This window comes from Lissotriton helveticus, chromosome 4_1 (assembly GCF_964261635.1).
Source record: "Lissotriton helveticus chromosome 4_1, aLisHel1.1, whole genome shotgun sequence".
In the NCBI taxonomy this organism is placed as follows: Eukaryota; Metazoa; Chordata; class Amphibia; order Caudata; family Salamandridae; genus Lissotriton; species Lissotriton helveticus.
The window spans coordinates 726,440,971-726,464,953 of record NC_136063.1 but is presented as its reverse complement, the minus strand read 5'-3'; the positions used below and the strand labels follow the sequence as shown (position 1 = coordinate 726,464,953).

At 41.9% G+C, this 23,983-nt stretch overlaps 1 long non-coding RNA gene across 1 annotated transcript in view; it reads left to right on the top strand.

Annotated features, from left to right (window-relative positions):
* Positions 1-5,157: 5,157 nt before the first annotated feature.
* Positions 5,158-23,983, top strand: part of LOC144827310 (uncharacterized) — a 56,689-nt gene continuing 37,863 nt past the window's right edge. Inside the window, exons 1-2 of the long non-coding RNA XR_013610128.1 lie at positions 5,158-5,272; positions 14,450-14,559. This is a non-coding gene — a long non-coding RNA (uncharacterized LOC144827310). The remainder of the gene's footprint in view (positions 5,273-14,449; positions 14,560-23,983) is intronic.

The window sequence follows — 23,983 nt, the reverse complement described above, 5'->3', positions numbered from 1 at the left end:
TACTTCAACGTATTTCTAGCCCGATCATAGTAAACACGTAATTTAACATTGGTGGCACCATCATTTTCGCAGATTTGTTTCCACCGTGTACATATATTCAGTCCATTCCACTCCCAGAGATCTGCAACCATCCCAGGCAATACATGTTGTCTTTCATTATGCCATTTAGACCTTGAATCATTCGTATAAATACTTAATTCTGGGTGTGATAAATGTGAATTTCCCATTATAAAGGCAGCGCTTCATAAAACTTTTCCTCAATCACAGTACTTTCATTGTATAGCAGTTGCACTTATAAAGTGCTGCGATCCCTGATGACACACTGATGTCATTTGCAGATTGGTACCATGCTAATCCATTTGGTGTACATGGTTGAAAGGGTGTAAGTTCATAGGATAGCCTATGTGGGATGTATTTCAGTGGAATGGATGATGGCCAGAGTTCTGTTCTTCTCAGGATATATGTCAATATGCCTCAGCATGTGGCGGAGCAAAGAAAAGTAAGAGACAGAAGACTTACAGTTACACCTTCATTCTTTCCTCAATTGATTGCAAAACCTAGGAAGTACAAAATGTATCCTTTGGTGTATCATGTGGGCATCAGATTTGCAATTTTTAACATGACATCACCTTCTTATAGTATATTTGTAGCTTCACCTAATGGAGTCCATATGATTGTTGTGTTATTATGCAAAGCCCATGACAGTTGTTTAAAGCCTGAATGTGCCTTGTGCAAGTATAATTTCTCTTAACACTTTCCATTCCCTCCTATGAAGTGTTCAAAACGGAGTTTAAACTCTCTTTTTCCAAAGACACTACAATTTCGCTTGACTAATATATCTATCAATGTTCAAACCACTAACGCAACTGAAGGACTATATCAACTGTCTTTGGGAATCTTACTCTGGTTAATACTGACTGTTATACTGACTAGATACTAAGGTTATTTAGAGTTTGGTAGTTATGGGACATGTGCCAAAAACTGGTGCTGTTGCCCGTATTTCAAATTTGTATTAATGCCTTCATGGATTTACACTATTTTGTGGGATTTTTCATTCAACCATATATAATTTTGAATGATACTTCCTTAATGAATAACATGTACATACCTTCTGAAACGCACTCTGCTACCCAGCTGGATCTAGTATATGATATATAGAATTTCGAATACGTAAATGAATAAAACCTACATCTCTCTTGTTGAGCAGGGCGTCCAACTACTCTGTTGATGGTCACCACTCAGGGATTCAACATGCTGTCACTTAGGCCCTATAGGATGCTGTGGGTGGAACAGATGGGTGGGAAAAGATAGCACTTCAGGCAGAAGTGAGTTTCAGTTGTGAAACTTAATCAGGTCTTTGTACTGTGTGCAGAAAAGCTTCCTTTCTATTAGCCTCCAAGATGGCTCTAGATTTTGTCAAGACTAAATTACTGGTGGTGGAGTTGCATGTCACTTTTACATCTATTGTGGGAAACTCGTATTTCTATTAATATGCATGGTAGTACCTTATATTTCCCCCCTACTAATACCTTTAGTTTAGATTTAAATTTAAGGTAGTTAATTTTCAGAGTCATACATTGAAAGGACACCTAAGTTTAATATTGCAAATGTGTTCCAGGTTGTTCAGAATGTTTCCTGCGAAGACACTTTAAGTCTAAGTTGCCCACCACTGCAGCTTATGGATCTAGCTAAGACAGAGTTTTCACTAAAAGCATCACAATATCCCTATAGTTTTATAAAGTACTCTAAGAGGTTCTTGGAAGTCCAGGGTTCCCTCTATTTTAGCCAGAAATAAAATTGATTTGTAGCTGAGTGTTTTGACAGAAGAGAGTTGTGGAGAAGTAATGCGTATTACACAGACAGGAATTTGGGAAACCACGGTCGCAATCGTATTTTTCTCTTTAACATTTCTACCTTGTAAATTCATTGCCATTTTATAACTTGTGCATGTCATAGTTACAAGTTTTTCATCAAACCATTTGTTTTCTCCTCTCAGCTTCAACGTTATTTACATAACAATTTCACATAGTTCATCAAAACCTCTGTTTTACCGTACTTCCAATATGTAATCCTCAACAGTGCTGCTTGATGTTGATCTTCTAAAGAACCTTTTGTATTATGCCGTAGACAATTGTACTACAGGGCATCCCTAGAGATGTACAATCCATCGTCAAAATGCCAATATCAAGAAAATCATTTGTACAGAAGAATTCAAACACACCCAACCACATAACATTGTCTACTGATCCTTAAACCAACATTCATAGTTGCATAGTAAATTCATACTACAAACATAGCTCACTGTTCTTCTGTTGTATTACTCAAAATATCACAACAAATGCCCAAGGACTGTGTCCAAAGAGCTGCAACCATTGAAAGATGGGCATTTCTACGGATGTATAAGGAGAAACACTTTACAACTACACCACTGCTACCCTCTGGTGTTCCATCAGGATCATAATAATAGAAATACACATTAATTGATGAACATTCTTAGCCATCCCTACCTCAAATTCCATTACTTTCACGTTTCACTCTGGAGTGCGTTTAAGGACATCCTAGCTTGTGATTGCTCCTTTGGCTTGGAGCTTCCCAGTGGGGTGCTGTCTGGAATGGCTGGGCCTATGCACCTCCTTTTCACAAATGTTTTCCTAAATGAATGGGGATAGAATAAACTAGGACGGGGAACAACCTTTACAACGCAACTTTTACAATGCACTACCATTACAACGAAACTTTTACAACACAACATCCATTACATCGCATGCCATTACAACGCAACCATTACAACGCATGACACTACAATGCATACCACTACAATGCATGTCATTACAATGCATACCATTACAACGCATAACATTACAACGCATAGTACCCTTACACTATCCAACACTTACCCTACTGTTGCACCCCCTGGAGTTAGAATAGTAATTTTTACCCCTACACTATCCAACTCTTACCCTACTGTTGCATCCCCCTGGAGTTAGAATAGTAATTTTTACCCCTACACTATCCAACACTTACCCTACTGTTGCACCCCCCTGGAGTTAGAATAGAAATGTTTACCCCTACACTATCCAATACTTACCATACATGCAATGTAATGTTATGCGTTGTAATGGTATGCGTTGTAAAGGTAGTATGCGTTGTAATGGAATGCGTTGTAAAGGTAGTTTTTAAAAATTGGTTTTATAATGGCATGCGTTGTAATGGAATGCGTTGTAATGGATGTTGCGTTGTAAAAAATGTGTTGTAAAGGTATGCGTTGTAAAAGTATGCGTTGTAACGTCATACATCCAACTAGGACAGTACTCCATAGCTCAAGCTGTACCTAAGGCATTCTTCTGTTTCTTTTTTGGAAGCCAATGTCAGATGTTTGGAGCTTTCATGTCGTGGCCGCTTATTTAACCCCGGATAGAGGCATCACCTCTTCCTACCCTAATCTGTTCCACCACCCTACCATTCTACCAGCTACTAGCAGTAAGTGTCCTCAGATACAGTAGTGACTAATTCCAGGTGGGAAAAAGGTGGGCAGCCTTGGAATCTGTATCGGGGGCAAGCACCGTTATACTGCTGTCCCTGTTCTGCCTGGTAGCCTTGCAGGACTATCTGGTGTAACTCTTCTCCAAGAGTTACCAGAGCCATATATGCAGCAATGACAACCAGGAGAGTCAGGTGTCATGATATGCACATAAACATAGACATGGTCTCTTTCCACTGATCTTCTCAAACTTTTTTCTCTCTTTTTTTTCAAACTCCCCTTAGTTTCCATAAAATACAGTGTGATCATCACAGTAACTAACAGAGTAGCACACCAGCCTAGCTGCCATTATGCACATACCCTTGCACATCTGGTTCAGCAAGTTGATTAGGTTTTCACCGTTTGGTATAAATGTATCTCTCTTGGAATTATCTGACGGAGTCCATTCACTTTACTATTACAGCTCTCCTGGTGAAACAAGATCCCACTTCTGACCTCCTACAACAAACATGTGGACACTAATGCGAAAAGGTATTTATTTTTATTGGAAGCCTGTTTAGCCAGCACTAACTATGTAAACGTGATATAGTTGTTAAAATATGTTTCATGTATCTTTATTGCACAAGAAATTCAATAAATTCTTTGTCCTGAAGAAGGTAACCATAAGCACAAATTTGCCAAAATGATGGTTGACCTGGAACTTTATGTATTTGTATTCCGAACGCCCTAGTTCTTTTGACTCAATGATTTCCTTTTCTATTTTTATCTTCTTGAACCTCTCTCTTTTAACTAATACATGTATTGTCTAACTGATGGGTTGTAACTATCTATTTCTTTTATCCGTCTCTAAAATATCAATGTTTGCGTCACAATGTTAATTTATTTATTCACAATAATTTCGAGTTACTGCTGACACAGTCTACATACATTTTTGGATTACCATTCACACAATAAACACTGAGCCTGCTTACTTGAAGTCTCTTTACTTGATGTAGTACACGTCTTCTGGTACCACTTTCTATAACCGATTTAAACTGCACTGTCTCATCCAACAATGTCATCCAAGCACATTCTTTCTCATGTCATATGGACTCACACCTTTAAAGTCACGCTTCTGGGGGCTGAACCTAATATTCCATATAAGTTTCTTCCCTTAGAAAGTTTCCTGAGCTTCATGGCAATTAGCCCTCCTTTTTAATTCATGGAGGACTGGAAGGATTTCCCCCTGTATTTTGGCACGTAGACTTTAATTGTTTAGGCATGTTCCTTATTTTTTTATTTTAAAGTGTCATTATAGTGCATAGGTATTTCGAGAAATAAAATCGAATGTCTTGTCACAGAAATGCAGAACATAAAAAGTATCCACCTGCTCATGAAATTTGATTTACATCCTAGAGAGACACTCAAAGGGCCTTACAATTATTTGTGTTACACTTGGAGCCAGAGCTTATGGGATCAAATCCATCTAAAGATCTGCTCGATTTCCACATGAATAAGTGCATCAACGATAGATTTTAGAACACGTGGCATTTTAGTCTATTTATTAAGAGATAGGAATGTTTTTTCCATTGCAATGTTTTTCTATGTGGAATCATAAAAACAATGCAGCGATAGTTTTAAAAAATATATATATATATATATTTTTTTTTTATTTATTTGTATTCATACTGCTCTGCAGACCATATGGAGGTTCTATGCCTCTCAAGATTGTGGAAGGAAAGGGAACAAGCATGCACGATACTCCTTCAAAAACGTTGCACTACGTGATAAATTGTCTTCTGAAATGAAGAGGTAATTTTTATTTATTATTTTTCCTTTCTGAAAGTGAGTTCGTTCTCAGACTTTTGCCTTAAAATGTCTGCTTACTAAGAGCCTGAAGAATGTGATATGTCCTCTTTAACCACATCTTGTGTCGGTTTTACAAAGATGTCTGAAAATGTTCTGGCTTCAGACTGTGATTCATTTCGACCTAAAGTTACTCAGACACGCCTGCCAGTACCACGCCCCAAGCATTGATAAAGAAGAGATCTGATGTAGACTGCATGACTCACAGAGGTAAATATTCACCGCCACAAAACAGGACTTTCCGACCTTGTAATGAGAATGACAAAAAGTTGGCAAGAAATACATCAGTTAAGAATTTCTGCCTTGGGAAAATGGGCACCAGTGTGCTCTCCAGCGAACAAGGTGTTAGCGTTGATGAACCATACCGGTGCTTTTGATAACAAAGCACACCTAAGTACACCAAAGCTCTGCTTTATGGTGGAGACATGACCAGCTGCCACTAGATTGTATCACAGGGCCGGACTGGCCATAGCAGGCGGGCATTTTCCCGGGAGGTTGAAAGGGTGGGGCTGGTTTTGCAGCAGTGCGTGCGTGTCGGTTTTGCAGCAGCGGGCCGGTTTTGCAGTCCCAGCACAGCCAAATCCAGTTTATCCAGCCTTCAGAAGCTCATTGTCCATTCATTTTGCTGTGTTCCCAACTCCCTTGTGTGGCTTTTGTACTCCACTCACAAGTTTTAATTATTTTCGAACTCTGATAATCTCAAAGCGGCTGCCACTTTCCTAGGTCGCCGCAGAGTTTTGGCTCCTTCTTAACTCCAATTTTTTACTCCGTTTCCATTTACAAAGTTTGACGTATGGACTTCAGCAGTCATCGAAAGCCCTCCCCCATATGTACTCCAGAATGAATGGCTCACGTTTCCCAGTCGTCTGCCTCCCTTATCTGGAACATATATACTGTGTGAGCCACCCATGATCAGCACTCATGGAAAGACGTTCTTACCAGCCCCAGTACATGCGAAATAAACATACAGCATCACCATTCCAGAATTACACTTGTCATATTGACAATCTATCTCTCTATCACTATATTCTGTAACCTTCCTATGAAACATAAAGGAGGTCAAGCCTCAAGTTCCAATGGGGCCTAAGAGATGGTCATTAGTTTCAATGGGACTGGGAATGAAATAGTTTGCACACAGCAATATCAAAGAAAACTTCTGCATACGAGAAAATTATAAGAAAAATATAAATTTGTGATTTTGTGCTATTTAGCACACATCTGTCATTTCTAAACACAGTTAGTAACTAGAGTTTCCACAGCCATAACAAATCATTATGACTCTCTAGTCCTACACTTCTGTCCAAAAGGATATTCTCCTATTTCTTTGCCTATATCTGGCACGCTTTCATCCGCTTTTTGGCATGTTTAAATAGGCTTTGATTGCCTTCCTTGAATCTGCTTTAGTTGATTATTACTGTCTGTGCCTTGGTATGATCCAACTCCAAAGTCACTAACTAACCCAATCTCTATTGCCATGTCCCCCTCACACTTGCCCACCATCTTAATGCCCCCCAATGCAGAGCTGAACCGGGTGAGTGCCTTATTCTGCAATCCAACTCTGAATTTTAAAACGTATTGTACCCACCATAGTCTGGACCAAATTACCCCAGTGAAGGTAGACACCACTACATGCACAGCTACATCTCTCTCTTCTTTGTTTCTTTCCAAGTTTAAACTCAGATACATTTTGCATTGGCACATTCTGAGCTGCCTCTGCTACACATGTGCAACACAACAACACTTCCCACATAGGCTACACTATTCACATGCCTCTCCATCCACACAATATTGTTTAAGCATCAGATCTCTCACTCCTTTAATTTAACCACATGCTAGAGATACAGCAACACAAGCACAATAAGAGAACAACTCTGGTCATCATGCACAAAACTTACCACGAAGTCCTCTCCAGAACTCCACAGGCTTAAATCATATCACACATATTTGTATTTGAACAGCACAGGTGCTTCTGAGTTGGAGGGTATACTTAGAAGATGTGTAAATAACAAGAGAATATTAAACTTCCCGAAAGATTCTACTGGCTTTGAACAACTGTAACATGAAAGCAGAGTTTTAACCCACAAGGGTGACTGCAAAAAGTAAACACAATAAAAAAAATGGAAATAGAAAAAACATTGAAACATTAAAGTACTGTCCCCTTCAGCCTTTATATTGAAGTGGACTTCATTTCAGAAGTGGATTACATACGTTTTGTGATTCAGGACCTTCGATTTGCACATGGTATTGATTTGATTTGGAGTTGTGAGACAGAGTGATTGGAGCAAAAGAGGAAGATTTACCTGTAGACTTCTAGAGCAGTGTTTCCCAAGCTGGTGGGTCGTGAGCTGATTTTTGGTGGGTCACGTAAGTCAGAGCAATAAAAATTCTGTGTTCAACTTCTCACATTTGCCATGATTCAAAGACAGGGGTCAAATATCAAGATGATTTTTTCTTTTAACATGGAGATTGGTGTTTACTTTTCTTTCTCTGACTGCAAGTGAATTATGTGGCAAGATAGGGTGCTGTTTTTTTTTGCACTACACAACAAAATGTAAATACCGGCAAATGAACTGTATGCATCAAGCAGTTACGAAAGCAAAAATAAAGCACTTTCTTTTCAATTTTGAAATGTGCTGGAAACAGAGATTTTATTAGGATCAAAACTTATCAAAACACTTACTTGGTGATGCACAAATGATACATATCCCCCCAAACCCAGTTTCCAAACATTATCACACTCGTTATCATTGTTGTGATATATAGTTGTATCAGTAATACTGCATGACTTTGCAAATGTAGTGCCAATTTCAATGGAAATGTGCTATTTATAAATGCACAAACACATGATGCTTTAGTCGCATAAAAAATCGTCCTGCCTTATGTCCTTTAATGGTACGCGGGTTGCAAACGTTTGTTGTTCTAAAAAGTGGTTCACAGTTCTAAAACGTTTGCGGACCACTTTTTAAAAGTATAGTTCGAAGACAGCCGATTTAAAGTACTGCGGTGGCTATTCACAAAGATAAACTCACACAAGTAAATAAATCTACATGTGTACATTTACTCCTGCAGTTTTGAGTAACTGTACTTCTTTTGGCTATTAATCATTCACAAGTGCAAAGTTAGTCAGAAATGGAGACCTGAATTCATGGGGTGGGGATTATTTTACACATGTAAAGTTACTCCTTGTAACTTTTAACACGTAGGCAGAGATCTCTGCCACCAGGTTGGAGATCTACGTGTGATAAAGTATAGGGAAAGTTTAAAAAAAATAATTAAACAAAAAAAGCTGTATAAATGTTTAATGTTAAAAGTTTATATAAATTAGATTAAAGTATCTATTTTACACATAGAAAAAATAAAGAATGCTACACTATTATTAATTCAATTTTTAATTAAACAATATTTTTATATCTTACATTAAATAAACAATGTTCTTATAAAAAAATTAAAAACTACATGTATATTTATTTATTATGTAGCACTACTAATTTATAGTAAGCCATTAAATTATGTGAAAATAATGTAACTATTGTTTCAAATAAAAAATTAGGTTAATGTTCGCATTAAAAAATGAATAACATTTTATAATAATCCAATATTTAAGTTTTGTGTATATATTTTGTTTTTTAACATTAAAATAAGTGTATTCTGATGCAATCCATAGGTGAGCAACCATCATAGCAATAAATATTAACTATGCTTCTCTCCTTAAAACATCATTAAAACATCACTGTCTTCCGAACTATCAATCACACCCAAAATCATCAGTGCTGGGTTGAGTGGAACCTGCCCACCAATAATTAACCCCATGAACCTCCAAATCTCCTGCAGCCATGCATCTAGTTTGGGGCACGAAAAGAACATAGGAATTGTGTCAGTCTGCTCCCACCCACACCTATTGCACTTACCACCAAACCTACCACCCCACTTGGCCATCTTTACCGGGTTGTGATATAGATTAAATATCGTCTTGAAGTGTTGGCTTCTCAGACTGGCAGACTAGCACTTTAATACCCATATCCAATGACTCCTAAAGATAGAACCCCTCTGCACCAAATCTAGCCTCCCACTTAGAATTTTGCACCCCCAAATCATCTGGTAGACCTTGTACCAACAAATCATAAATTGAACCGATCCTATCCTCCCACCTCATTTAAGGGTATCCTTGCCACTGGGATTGTTTCCTTTATGTTTTTATATTTAAAATCTTGAGGCTGAAGAAATTTGAAAATCCTGCAGCTTAGTAAAAGAGCCATGGCCTTCACAGTAAGGATCCCCCAGAACTGCAAGGCCCTACTGTGCCCATCTCACAAGACATCCCTTATCTGCGCTTGCCAGAATCAACTCATATATTGCTGGAATTTCTGCCAAGTTTATAAACCCTGCCTGAGCCCCTGAGATTAAAATCCCCACATGTTGCAACATGCAAGCCCAGTAGTAGAATGGAAAATTGGTGACCAACTGTCCACCTCGATGTCTCAGCAGAATCTTGTATTTAGCCACCCTCCTTGGCCTCCGATATCCCCACAAAAAGTGAAAACATGCACTTTCCAATGTAGACAGCCAATATTTGCTCATTTCCAAGGATACAGTCCTAAAATTATACAGCACCTTTGGTAGAATGGTCGTTTTCAGCACATTACACCTTCCAGTTAGTGAAAGATGTAAATGGTTAATTCTATCAAGCTCTTGTTTGATATTATATAATAATGTTGACATGTTCAATTCCACCAATTGTCCAGGGCTGCTGTAATTCTAACACCAAGATACACTGCAACAGTCACTACTCGCAGATCATTAAATCTGATTCCCTCTGTACATAATACCCGGGTTTTTCCCTCATTTAATTTATACCCTGCTCGTGCCCCAAACTGTCTAGTCAGGTCCTCAATTTCAGGAAGCGCCACTGAGGGATCTGTAGTTGCCACCGCAATGCAATCTGAATATGCAAGGACCCTATATTCTATCTGATTGGCAACAGTGGGTTTATTGTGTGGGTTTAATTCTCGAGCTTCCCTATAAACGGATCAATATATAAAGCAAATAATAAAGGCAGGCCTGGACAGCCCTGCCTAGTACCGCTTGAGATTCATATGCCATCAGACTCCCGTCCCATTAGTCATAACGTAGCCCTAGGGAGCTTGTACAGGGCTTTGTTGACCTGGATAAACCTATCACCAGAGTTTTTCCATTCTAATACTGCCCACAAAAGTCCCCATTACACACGGTCGAAAGCCTTCTCTGCATCTAATAAAGCTAAACCCAATGGGAGACCTTGAGGCTTTGGCCATGTCAGACGGGGTGATAACGCTTCTAATGTGATTGGCTGTACCACGTCCAGGAATAAAGCTGTGTTGCTTGGGTGAAACTAATGGTGAGTTGACGCTCCCGAACCAATTTGCCATTACTTGGCGTAGACTTTACCATCACAATTTGTTAAGGAGTTCAGTCTGTATGATCTGAGGAGCAGGGTTGGTTTGCCTCCCACTAGAGCCAGTTTTTCTACTCCAGCAGGCCTATTCAGCCCCCTCATAAGCATATAAAGAGGGGTTCCAGCTCGTTTAATAGGAATGGGATACCAAAATCTGAACTTAGGCTCTGTGAAAATGTCTTTGTCTTAACTTCTGACATAAAAAAGTTACATTTATCCTGCCACACCACTCTGAGCTTGGCTGGGTTCATTAAATAAACCTGTGCACCATGATCTTGAAAAGCTTATATTAATTGGTGAAGGCTCCACCATTTCTCCACAATAAAGTGGCAAAATTCCAGCCTGAGAAAAATTGTACACCCCTCAGTAGACTGCCTCTGATCGGGTGCAACAGGTCTGATTATGCGTGGTGTACCAGAAAGTTGACAAAATAAATTAATATTTCCCTAGGCTTCACACCTCCTACATAGCCCGGGGGTTCCGCCTAAAGGGGAACCTATGAGCCCACTGAACTTCCAGAGCCCAATTCTAATCAGACAGTTTGGAAAGGCTTCCCTGAAAAACCCCACAATGTAACTACGGGTGTCTGCTAACTCCAGTCCTTCAGGGATGCCCAAAATTCTAAGACTGTTCCGTCTGAGTCTCTTTTCCAAGTCTTCCAGTGTCCACTTAGTATCTACCATTTGAGCATCCAGAGTTTCTGCTGCTTTCGTATGTGTTGTTGACTCTCTCTCTAAGTTTAGGATCCTGTTCCTGGCTTCCCCCATCCGCTCAGAGTATTTGGAGCAAGTCTTAGCAACCCGGTAAATGCTACCCTGTAATTTGCAGGAGGCAGACTGCATTTAGTGGCTTTCAGCCCCTGTTTTTTCCTGATATGCCTTTATACTCTGATAAATTGCATCAAGTGAAACCACATCTGAGGGACCCCATTCATAGTGTCTCCATGTACGCGGATAACCTTCTGCTATATATCCGTGATGTTACCGCGGATCTCACACCCATTTGGACAATCCTGACAGAGTTCGCGGAGGTGTCCGAACTTAAAGTAAACTGGGACAAATCCACAATCTATCCACTACATCCCAACCTCGCGTCGCGGGAGGTACGCATTGGCAAGCAGAACTTATCCTGGAGCACAATCACCCCCCGTTATCTTGGCGTCCGCTTGTACCACTCCCCCACTGACATGTATGAGGGGAATCATTGCAAAGTGCTGGCTGGCGTCTGATCGTCTGTGGGATTTTGGAAGAATCTCCCGCTGGCCCCGATAGAACGCGTAGCCATAGCTAAGGTGATCATCGCCCCCCCCCCCCGGCTGCTGTACCACTTCACGAACTTGCCGGTTATCCCTCCCAAAGCCTTCTTTCACGACCTTGACTCGCTCCTTTGCTTGCTCATTTGAGAGGCAAGTAGACACCGGATAGCCCTCACTAATCTGCAATTGCCCACCACACAAGGAGGTCTAGGCGCCCCCTTCTTCGAACCGTACTTTCTGGTGGCGCAGTTACAATGGCTGTCGTACTGGACGACGGGCAGGCACACAGGTGAAACGCACCGTCTCGAGGCCCGGTCCCCACCCCAGAACTTCATCGCATGTCGCTCCCAGGTACCAAGCCATGGCGGACTTATCCTCTGCAGGTGTCGGTAACCCATCATTGCATGCAAAGAATCCACTACATGTCGGCAGAGACCCTGCCCTACTCCCCTCGGTTGCCGCTGGTCGGCTGGCACAAACGGGAGAAATACTTCATGGCTGCTATGCTTCGTATATGGACGGACCGGGAGATTACTGAGGCTGAATCGCTCTTCACAGATGGGCAACTTTGGCCCTACGACCAGCTCACGAGGACTACAATCTTCCCCCGGGACAGTTTTTGACTCACCGACAGCTCCTAGAACACTACCGACTGCATTTTGACTTATCTACAGGCGAGCCAACAACACACCCGGTTGTCCACACCATCCTGTATATGGGAACAGGCCGGCACTTAGTCATATGGTTGTATACGTCCATACGAGAACTCACTAACAAACCACTGCTTGCTCTCCGAGCCAAATGGGAGGACGAACTTGAGCGTCAATTACACGATAGGGAGTGGGAAAGGGCATTAGAGTTACCCAAGAAGGTGTCTAGGAATGCGTGCTTTAAAAACATACAGTATTATATCCTACATAGAGCGTATCAAACACCAGCCCGCCAACAACGATTCTACCCGCACACCTAATTTCACTGTGCCAGATGCCATTCACCTGATGCGCACTTCCAGCACATGTTCTGGAGCTTCCCCACCTTACAACAGTACTGGGCCGTAGTCCTAAAGACACTTAAAGAACTCACAGGTCTCACAGGTATTCACACGTTGGAGGTGGTCGCTCTCGGAATCTTCCGACAACCAAAAACACACAAGGTCACTGTCCGCTTCGCGTCACTCGCAACACTCCTAGCAAAAAGAAGTACCTCCATGCACTGGCGAGTCACACTAGAACCCCCGATAGAGGGGTGGGTGGGTTCGGTGCAGGAATGGGCGGCGGCAGTAGAAGAAACGTTGCGGGAGGAGGAGGTCAGGGGACTACGAAAACCCCCCATATCTATGGAATGGGCTATCTTATCCCACCAGTTCAAACAATTGCCCACGCACACCGACACAAGCACCTCCCAAAGCAACCCACCAAACTCAGATGCACACGCTCCACACGGGGGTATACGAGACACCGCCCCCACCATCCCAGCCAACGCAAAATCCACAACAACTCCACAACGTACTGCACCGGACACTACTATTAGCAACACCGTCCAATGATAGGCCGCAAACAACGCGGTGACACGCCTACTGGCTGTAACTGGCATGACCCAGATGCCCTATATGTAGCACGCACCCTGACCCCCCCACCCTCAATAAGTTTACCAGCTGAGTCTAGCTCAACTGCAGAACTCTCTGCAGTATATCCCCCTGCTGGGGCAGCCCCCCTAGCCAGGCCCCCTGCCAGGGTATCATGAGGATTCACACCCATGTAAGAAGTCAGTGCAGCCATACCTTCATTGATGTTCAATTTAGCGGATCCGTCCGGGAGCCTTGCACAGGAATTTTCCTCAAGTGTTGGCTCTCCCTTTGGAGGTATCTGGGTCTCTTCTGCAACAAGGGGCAACTTCATGCCCTCAACCGGTGAGATTCAAGCAATCTCATGGGCCTCTAATTTGAAAGGAGAGAACCCGGGATGCAGTGCTGGAACTGGAGTATCCGACCAAAGGCCTGTATCTGTGTCCGGGGGCTGAGTCAACCTCCTGAAGTATTCCACTACAGATCATGCAGAAGCTGTAGGTCTCACACCCAGAGGCCCCTGCCTCAGAGCTTCATTGATCAGCAGGCTTCTTCACTGGAGGTTGATCTGGGCGATGCAGCCCTGCCTCAGTTCTGGTCACCGCTACCCCAGTCCTTTCACTGCTGCCATCTTGCTTTCCCCGTAAACGCTCTCTCAGATCAAGTGTTTGTGCTAAGGGCTGGTTTGTTTTATGCCCATATTTGCTCTATCTTTGACACCGTCTGTTTCTTTTAACCGTGTCATTTATAGCTTCTTCTATACAATCAATGCTTTCTGTCCTATGAGTTTTTGATTTTAGTTCTCTGCAGATTATATACTAGGAACTCTGTCTGGTGGATCAATGCATGCACTAACCTTTCTGTTCTTTGCAGGTTAAGTGGTTTCCAGAAGATGCACATCCAGACGAGGAAACTGTGTTCCAAAGCACAGAATGTGCATGAGCACAAATGAATGATGATATATCTGGGATTCTGAAATGAAGGTAAGTGTTAAGTCCACATTTTCTTTCTTCTGCTACTACCTGTTGCAAAGCACGAAGTGCAGATACAACACGGGGCTCAATGGTCACTAAGATCACACTGGAGTCTTGCAAGCCTTTGAAATTAATCTGGATCCTGTAGTAATCCGCACAGGGGCTTCTGAGTATGATTAACCATCTCAAAACTGGGTTAGCATATCTGGCATTGCAAACTGTAAGAGAAGGTTCTGTGGGAAGACTAGAGTTACAATGTTAGAATCCTTGGAACGCTGCCATTGGTTGGCTTTTCTTGGTGTCCATGTCTGTAATAATTGAGCTGAAAACTCCAGCATGGGTGTGGTAACTGTGAAGATGAGTGAGGTTATGAGGTATTTATGGTTTTTGAGTTTTCTAAGGATCTTTCAGGATTGTATGGAAGTGGTGACAGTGGCCAAGTCGCTTTTGAAAGTATCCTACGAAGAATATAGCACATCTCCAGGATTTTCTATTGTAAACTGACTGGTGCCTATATAAAGTTAAATCATTTTTTGGGTTGAAGACAATAAGATTCTTTATCTTCAGAACAGATCATAATTGCTGTATGTCGCTTAATCCCTCCAGAATAGTGTTTTCATGGAGGTTTACAAAGGTGCACTGGGAGAGAGGTAGAATTGCAATTTAAATCTCCACAATCACGCAACATATATACAAGAAAAATATATCACTATATTTTTCAAAGTAAAAATCATTTATTAATAGAATAAATTAATTGCCAATTTACAATTAATATAACTAATATAGTAATCAATTTCCTGCATTTTTCAAATATGTTATTCAAAAAAACTACCCAATTCATCAATGAACCTTACACATTGAATTTAAACATTAATACATAGCTCAACAAACAATAGAACTTTTAAACAAATGAATAACAAAGTTTTCATTTGAACCAATTAACATGAATATTTAATTAAAAAACATCCAATAATACCCAATAAACCTGAAAGGGGAATTTAAGATTTAATACATAAATTATAGAAATGACAAAATAACAAAGCAAAAAATAAAAGATATAACGTTCAACAAATGAATCAATTAAAATTCATTAATATAAAAATATTTAAAACTCCACCCACTTAATCCTCTAATAAATCCAACCTCTTTAAAGAACAATTTAATATATTTGAAAATGTACAAATAAGTAAATATTTAAATATATAAAACAATTAATACATTAATTCATTATCAAATATATAATTAGAAAACCTACCTAAACAGTCCACCAGTAAACACAACAAAAATGCATTACAATAATATTTTTTAAACATACCAATAATTTTACATTAATATACATAGCAACATAGCAATTGATTGTATGTTTTAAATGTACACATGAATTTGAATTTGGTTTAAGGTATAAGGTCCTTTATACCACTCTGAATTCTAGATTGCCCATAATGCAGGTGATTCTTGGGACGTTGTTTCAAAAAGCAATTTTGTGGATACCTACTAATGTTTATCTACTTACAAAACAAAGCCCAAGACATAGAGAAATGTTATAGATAATAGCAAGTGTCCTCCTATCCTGCATCTCCACAATTCTGATTAAAACAGTGCCTGACATGTGTAGGGAGCCAATGACTCAGCACATGAAAGGCTGATAGAACAGTACCTCATGTCTGTGGGTAAGCCTATTGCAATGGGCAGGATCAAACCAAACTGATCTTGTAAAGTCAATAGTGTGCCAATGTGGCCTTCGCATAGTCAACGTTTTGGCCAATTCTAATCTGTGCAGTAGGCCCCCCGACACATGGGGGGGCATATTTATAAGAAGTGCAGGTAGGTTGGGTGGTAGGGTTTTTCCTGTTTACACATTCTTGATACTTTCAGTGCACGGTGAGTACCAAAACATGGTGGGAGTCACAAGACCACATCACACTACATTCTGCTGGGTCTCGAGGGAGACCGGAGAGAACTACCATGTTATGGGGAGAAAAAATGCAGCAAATGATTAAAAAAAGACATTTTCAACTAACATAATTTGCATGGGAGCATACCTAGGCCAAAGAGATAGATGTACTTGAACAATCGTATGCTAATTTTTTGAGAGGCCAACAAACACACCTGCTGAGAAAGGGCAAAAAACTGCCTAATATGATATCAGCCACGTTTGGGTACCCTTTGACGGTTGATTTGATTCTTGTGCCTGACAGGTTTAGGAATTAGTAGGAGCTTCAGTTGTCTCTGTGGTTGTTTGGCTAAGAGTCGGACTGATGTTCATGTCATCAGGGTCGAACTGGGACAGAAAATAGGCCAGGCACCAACAAAAAAAGTGATCCCTATTAGTGAACTAGAAGCTAAAAAATGCCCCATGTTTGTAAATGTGGGCTGTTTTGATTGTAAAGACACACTGTATAAGTGCTTTGCAAGGTATCGAAGTCTGAAGGGATTTCAGCTTGCAGCAGGCAATGTTTGTTTTAATATCAGATAAATCAACAGTAAAAACAGGCCCACAAATAACCAAATAAAGCATCTCGCTGTCAGGCCAGCCCACTGTCTGGTTACGCTATAAGCAGAGCCACTGGAATTATGGGGCAGGTGAGGGTCAAATTATGTGGCAGGATTGGCAGAATTATGCCTAAAAAAAAGACCAATTATGTGGCATAATCTAGCATATTTTGTGATACTATTACTTCATTATTTTCTCATCATAATTTGAGAACACCATCTGCAGATAGGTTGCACCTTATTAGTACCAGTTTATCACACAAATATAGAAATAAGCAAGAGAAAGGTGACAAGTCACCATTTGCAAAGGGCGTTTCACTTCGGTGCATCAGCTGTCACTGCGTTTTTAGCAACTTTTAAACCATTTGAGCTAGAAACAAAAAATACAATTGTTAAAATCTGAAGATTATGCACCAAACGATGGATTTATGCTGCAAATGAGGCAAATCCATAATTATGTGAAAAACGCCATGTGCGCACAATCGCATAATTCCAGTGGCCCTGCATATAGGCCGTGCCGTCGACGTAAAACTTCTTGCTGAAGAGTAATGGCATTAAACCTCAGTTTAGAAACAATGAGTTGTTGTGCTCCTCACCTGATACCGTGAAGGAAAGTCCCGTGGCAAGACAATAACAGGCAGATGCCAGCAGTGCTTGAAATGGAAAAAATAGAAGTGCAGGTACTCTGTAGCAGAGCACCTGCTTGTTTCTGAGAAATGCCGGTACTCTCCAATTAAAAGTATATCCTTTCTCTTGAGAAGTGCCGGTACTCTCCCTCCCAAAATAAAAAAAGTGCTGGTACTCCGTACCGGACAGTACCGGCCCATTTAAAGCAGTGGATGCCAGGGATGTTTCCAGCATCCGACACCAGGCGGGCTCACGCAGGTGCAGCCGAATTGCCAAGGGAAAGTGTAGACAAATGTCACTATGCCCAAGGCAGGGAAATCTTTGCACCACCCTAAGAAACGTCAGCGTTTTCGACAGCCAGTGGCACAAATGTGATGTCTGACTGCATTTCCATAATGTACTGATACTGCGTGGCTGCATTTTTTTATGTGATATAAGATGCTGAACTAAATTAATTTTGCCATTTTAAATGTATTTTTGTATTTAAACTACATAGCCGGGTGAGCATAAAGTAAGTTTCATATAGACTCAGCCATATGGCTGTAATGAATGGTTTTGCCACAGGTGCACAGTGCCTTCAACGAATGCCTCTGACCATACACGTTTATATGCGGACGTTGTACTTTTTCTCTTCAGGTTAGTTAGTCAAATAATGAATAAAGCTACCGAAAAAAACACCTAAATGTCTCGGCCCGCTCTTGCCCAATCTGGCTTTTTTACAACTGAGAGCATACAATAGGCACATTGATCCGCATTAGCTGCGCATATCATTCAAGCAACTAGAGGCGATCCAAGGTATAAGGTGCGATCAACAAATAGTCAATAGAAATATGATCGTTTCATATAAAATGTAATCAAAACTTCCTTCCGCTTGTTTGTAACATTCGTTGCATGATTCGAGAGAAACGGCAAACGTCGGTGTAAGATTTTACTCCGTTTTTACTTTTTACCGGTTTTCTGAGGTAAATTAAAGAGAAAGGTGGCCTCCGCGGAGGCTGCAATTTTAAGAAGTGTTTGAGAGCCTTGCAGCCAGCCAGCGGCCTACTAACAGCAGAAGAATGCAGAAGGGTCACTTGTCTCTCTCCCAGAGGTGCGCGCGTCGGTTGAAAGGGTGTTTGTTGTTTTTGAAGGCCTGCGGTGATAAAACAGACCCTGGTTCACTTTAGAAATCTGAGTCCAGACAGTGCACATGATTCACAATCACCGCCTGTGTCAGAGCGAGACATGTATAAAACAGGCGGGCGATCCTAAAAACGCGCGGGAAACTTATGGTTCGCAAAAGCGACGTATTGACTAAACCGCGGGTTCCGAAAATGATCTATTGCGAGCCCACATTGGAAGCTTGGGGGTGTTCTTGTCCTCCTGAGTCTTTTTCATAGACAGATGTTACTGGTAACCCCAGGGGACAAGCAGTTAAGCTCACTTTCGCGAAATATGATACCGACCGACACACCCAAGTCTTAAAAGGAAGCTACGCCCAGTGCATAAATGTGACCTGTCTGGTTTTCTTGCCTGATCATGCTGGCTTTTTTCTGGACGCAAAAGGCACAGGTTCTACAAGTTTAAAAAAAAAAAAAAGGTCGCTTGTTTGAAACCAGCCTATCGGATGAAGCCGGGTGCTTTTTGTTTACTTACGGAATATACACTTAAACACTGGTATATCTAGGTTTCTTTTTATTTGAAATGATAAAAGATGGTATTTAAACTGGCATTTGGGAAATAAATCTGCTGCGTTTAAACAGATGTCCCACGCAATCATGAACCCAAGAATGCCTCCAGCAACCCGTTTCGAGAGGACCTTTAAATTCACTCTCTGATGTTCTTGTCTTCAGCATCCCTCGTAATTTCAGCGGAGCGTTGTAAGAGGGGTGAAATGCTGAGGCAGAAACAGCTGCCAGCCACATCTAGCCAGTGGAGTAGCACAACATGATGGGGTTCGTCCAGAGGGGGCCCAGGGTCTTCCATATCTCACCAAAATGTATTGGCCTTGGACTAAATGGGGACCTCTGAAGGACTTGGTGGGGGGTCTGAAGGCTGGGGATCCCCTGCACCGCAGGGGGTGCAGGGGACCGTGTTACCCCCTGCATCTAGCCTGCCCCTGCTCAACGTGCCCTCCTGCTTCCTACTTCTCGTCCTGGATTTCTACATATGAATTTTCATGTCTCAGTGACTGACGTTTACCTCTTCATTTAATATACTATTGGGTATTTATATAGCTCCGCAATCGCTAATTACCTGGTCCCTTGGCGCTGAACAGAAATTGGCGAGTTATCCAGCAGAAGTTTCCTTCTGGGGTTTTTTATTCCTGCGTTTCCTTTGGTGTGTGCCCATGCTTTGGAGGATGAGGGTTCTCCTCAAAGTGGTAGAGGTCAAGGTGGGCAGATTTTACTGGAACTACTTTCCCAAGCTTTTTAATTTTACCAAAACAACCCTTGAATAGTTGATGGGACCTGGAGTTAACTCAGATTGGAAGGGAAGACGTGAGTGGGCCTCTACTGTGAAGGGAGAGGAGGCCCAGCAGACAGCTAAAGGAGAAATAAGCCTTCTCTCCAGGGTCCCTGCTTTCTGAAAGAAATGTAAATGTTGAATCGACGGACAATGATGAGGGAAAATACATTATTTATTTAATTTTCCCTCTGCGTCGTCCGTTGCAACTTGGCCCCACTGCCCCACCGCCCCACCGCTCCTACCTGCACGGGCAGCGGATGGGTTCAATGTGAAGATGCAATGAAGGAAGTGAGCCTTGCTATGCTGAGATATTCTTACCAAACCGTTTCTTTCTTGAATGGAGCAACTTCAAATGGGGATTAGTGCAAGTATTAAGGGGTCTGGTTGAGCGATTTGGAGAGGTTGCTAGAGGATGTGCTGTCTAATGATATGTGTGTAAGTCACATGAGTCTGAAATCAGCCAACTGAGTTATTTTATATCTGGTGCAATGTGGTCAGCAGCTTTCAGACTAAACATAAACCACGAGGAATGGTGCTCCTTGTAGCCGTCTTCAGGTTTTGCCTGGTAAACTCCTCACATCACATTGCACCTGCTGATTTATGATATGGCAAACGCATTGAGACTGGCAGTGCAGTGTTGAGTGTGAAGTAATGGGAGTGTCCGACAGATGGGACAGAGGTAGAAAAACATTTTGGTCACAGGACCCAGCTGGGTGGAGAAGGATAATGTGGTGTTGAAGACAGATGTCAGATTTTGGATGGAGTTATCTGGAGTGGAAGAAGTGCCCAGAGACAGAGGCCAGAATGCAGTTTATCAGGGATTTCCATGCCAAAGACCACCATATCAGATTGTGTGCTAATCCTGGCGCTCCAGTTGCCTATCTACTTGAACCCACTGAGAGTGGTGGAACGAATCAAGTCCTTCTCATCGGTGTTGTTATTCATTTGGACTATTTGAGAAACATCAGTATACCTAGGATAGCCGACAATGTCGTTGTTAAGAATTGTTGAAGAGTGGCCAGCCACATCGGTTTTGAAAATACCTGGTGATCCCTTTGGTTCTCAGCAGGTCACTTAGCATTTTTTGCTTAAAAAGGGGGGCAATATTTTACTTGAAGGTGCATTTTGAACGGAAGAATTTAAGCCATGGGAGATTGGAGCCTTCTAGCCCAGTTGTCGTCTGCAGTCAGGAAAAGAGAACGCTGGTGTTGAAAGCAACACACAGACCTAAGAGGATCAGGTCCCAGATTTGACTATTATATATGTTAGAGGATCGATTTTTCCTAATGTTCATTAAGGCAATTCAGATGACTTTCCTAGGTCCCAAGCCTGAATCGAAATCACTGAGCAGATTGTTTGTTTCCAGAGAGGCTGAAAGTTGGGGAAAGATTGACACTTCTATGATTTTGGCAGTTGTAGGAAAGCAGCGATTGGTATGTAGTCAGCCAGAATTTATTTACCACCAGTAGAATTCTAAACTAGTGCTCCGATGATAGCAAGGATGCACAATAGCTGGGCACCATCTTAAATACCTAATCACAGAGTCACATATGTTCAGAACATGCCAAATGCAGAATAATATGAGGAAGTATAGTTTCTTATACCCGTATACAGTAAATCAGGGGCGTAAAACAGGCCCTCGCATCCCCCGCAGTGCGGGGGGGCCCTCAAGCTCAAGGAGGCCCCCTCAGCACTGCACTTCGGCCTGAGAGCTCCTAATAGAGTCCGGAGGGGGGTCCTCGACGTACCTGGCAGGGGGGGCCCCCTCAATTCTCGTTACGCCACTGCAGTAAATTAGACTAGTTTTAGCCCATCTGCTCAGGGTACAGTCTGATTTACTTAGTATAGCCTCACACCTACAATTATATTCTCCAATGCTGATTACACTCCATATATATCAAACTAATGCCCCATACAACCCGTGCATCCATATATGTCCGCTACGGTGTCATATGTCAAGCAAAAGCCTCATATCTCCAGTTCGGGCTCATATATAAAGCTACAGCCAATCAACAAATCTCCTACATGAATAAAGAACATGGCTTGGCTTAATACCTATCATTGACACAGTTAACCAAAAAATGTTGCATGTTGGTCACCACATACTGAAACATAGGGACTCCTGTCTACTTCTTCTCCTTGATCTCTTAGGGCTTTATTACGAGTCTGGCAGTCCACATACCTCCAGACTCGTGTGGGCACAGTGGTGGCGGTCTTCCGGCTGCCCCATTACAACCAATGCGGTTGGGCCGCTCTGGGACCACCGCAACCACCAGGGCGGCCTCTGCGGCCCCGCCAAGCATATTACAAGTTTCCTCATACCCAAACTTTTCATGACAGTGCGACCAACATGAAATATGTGGGAGAGGGTACAACATGCACCTCCTGTGTGCATGCACACCAGCACCTGACCGGCATGGACTGCAGCAGTCCATGACATACAGGTACTGGCTTTGATGTTTCAGGGCAGTGCCTATTTTATAGGCAACGCCAAATAACCACCCGGCAGACAGTAGAAGACTTCTGATCTGGCAGGCGGTTTTATATGGGTTTGGTGGTGCGGGAGTGGGGTGGTCCTGCTCCAGTAACGCCAAACTCATAATGAGCCCCCTAGTTTATTTGAATCCTGAAGGCTAACACCCAACTTGCAGAAGAGTGATGGCTTGTGTTCTGTGGCTAATTGTTCAATTGGATTAACTCCCTCGTAATATAATACTCTTGACTACCGAAGTGAACACTGCTTCAAAAAAAACTCCAGCGGCTCCACTCTTTTCAGTCTGTATCTTGAGATCTTTAACTTAATGCTCGAAGGGACATGATTGTTCCTCCATTCATGACCTGTAATCCCTCCACTACAGCCTTGTCAAATCTCTGTTGAACAATTTTGTGCAACGAAAATTCTTGAAAATAGAATTTCTTCTATTCTCTCATAAAATCAGAAACAGATATGACCTGCTAATATTGCCGAACTAAAGAGACCATTGTTGCTCCTTCACTTTTAACATCTCTGAGATGCACAGTTGATTTCACACTGTGACTTATCTCACATCTGAACAGAATCACCAGAACAGCCAATTTCCCCCACGCTCACTAAAAGTAATCATTTTTTCTAAGCTTCACAGCTGAAAGTGCTGCACATGCACTTGCCATCTATCGACTTGACTTTGGAAATACCACCCTAAATATTACCTTGTCTTCAGTTACACCCACCAAGGACACACTCCTTCCAACAGTTCACCTCCTACCACCCTCCAAAAACTGTGACCATATTTTACCCATCCTCAAGGACCTGCACACTGAAGTCAGGAGTGCATTCAAAATCCGCCCCCCTCAAATACATATTCATTCATCTAAAGTGACCCCTTACTTGATTAAATGTATTAACTAGCCAGATGGCCAAAGAGGCAGCAGGATCAAAATCAATTCTGTGAAACACCAAAACTGAAAGCTGCCACCTTCTGTTCTGAAATCTGATTTGAATCATTAAAGATGAAATTTTTTCATTAGATGGGAGGACAATTGGACTAATTGAAGCACCTTTGCAACACAGGTAGTTTGGGAATGGACCTCTAGTTGGAAAGACTACCTTGGCCTCAAGTGCTCTTTCAACTAGAGTCATAGGTTGGTAAGATCATCACATTTCTAGTGTAGTCTCGTATTTTCAGCTGCAGTTTCTTACATCCAGTTCACTTACGCATATGGACTAATGCCCAGTGCAGCATCATATACCCAGGTACAGCCTCACATGAATAGGTATTGCTTTAAATATACCCAGATACACAGAGTAACATGCTCAGGCACAACCTTATATAACCTTGTAAGGTCAGGCACAGCTTCACAGTGGCACGGGAGGTGCCGCTGGACC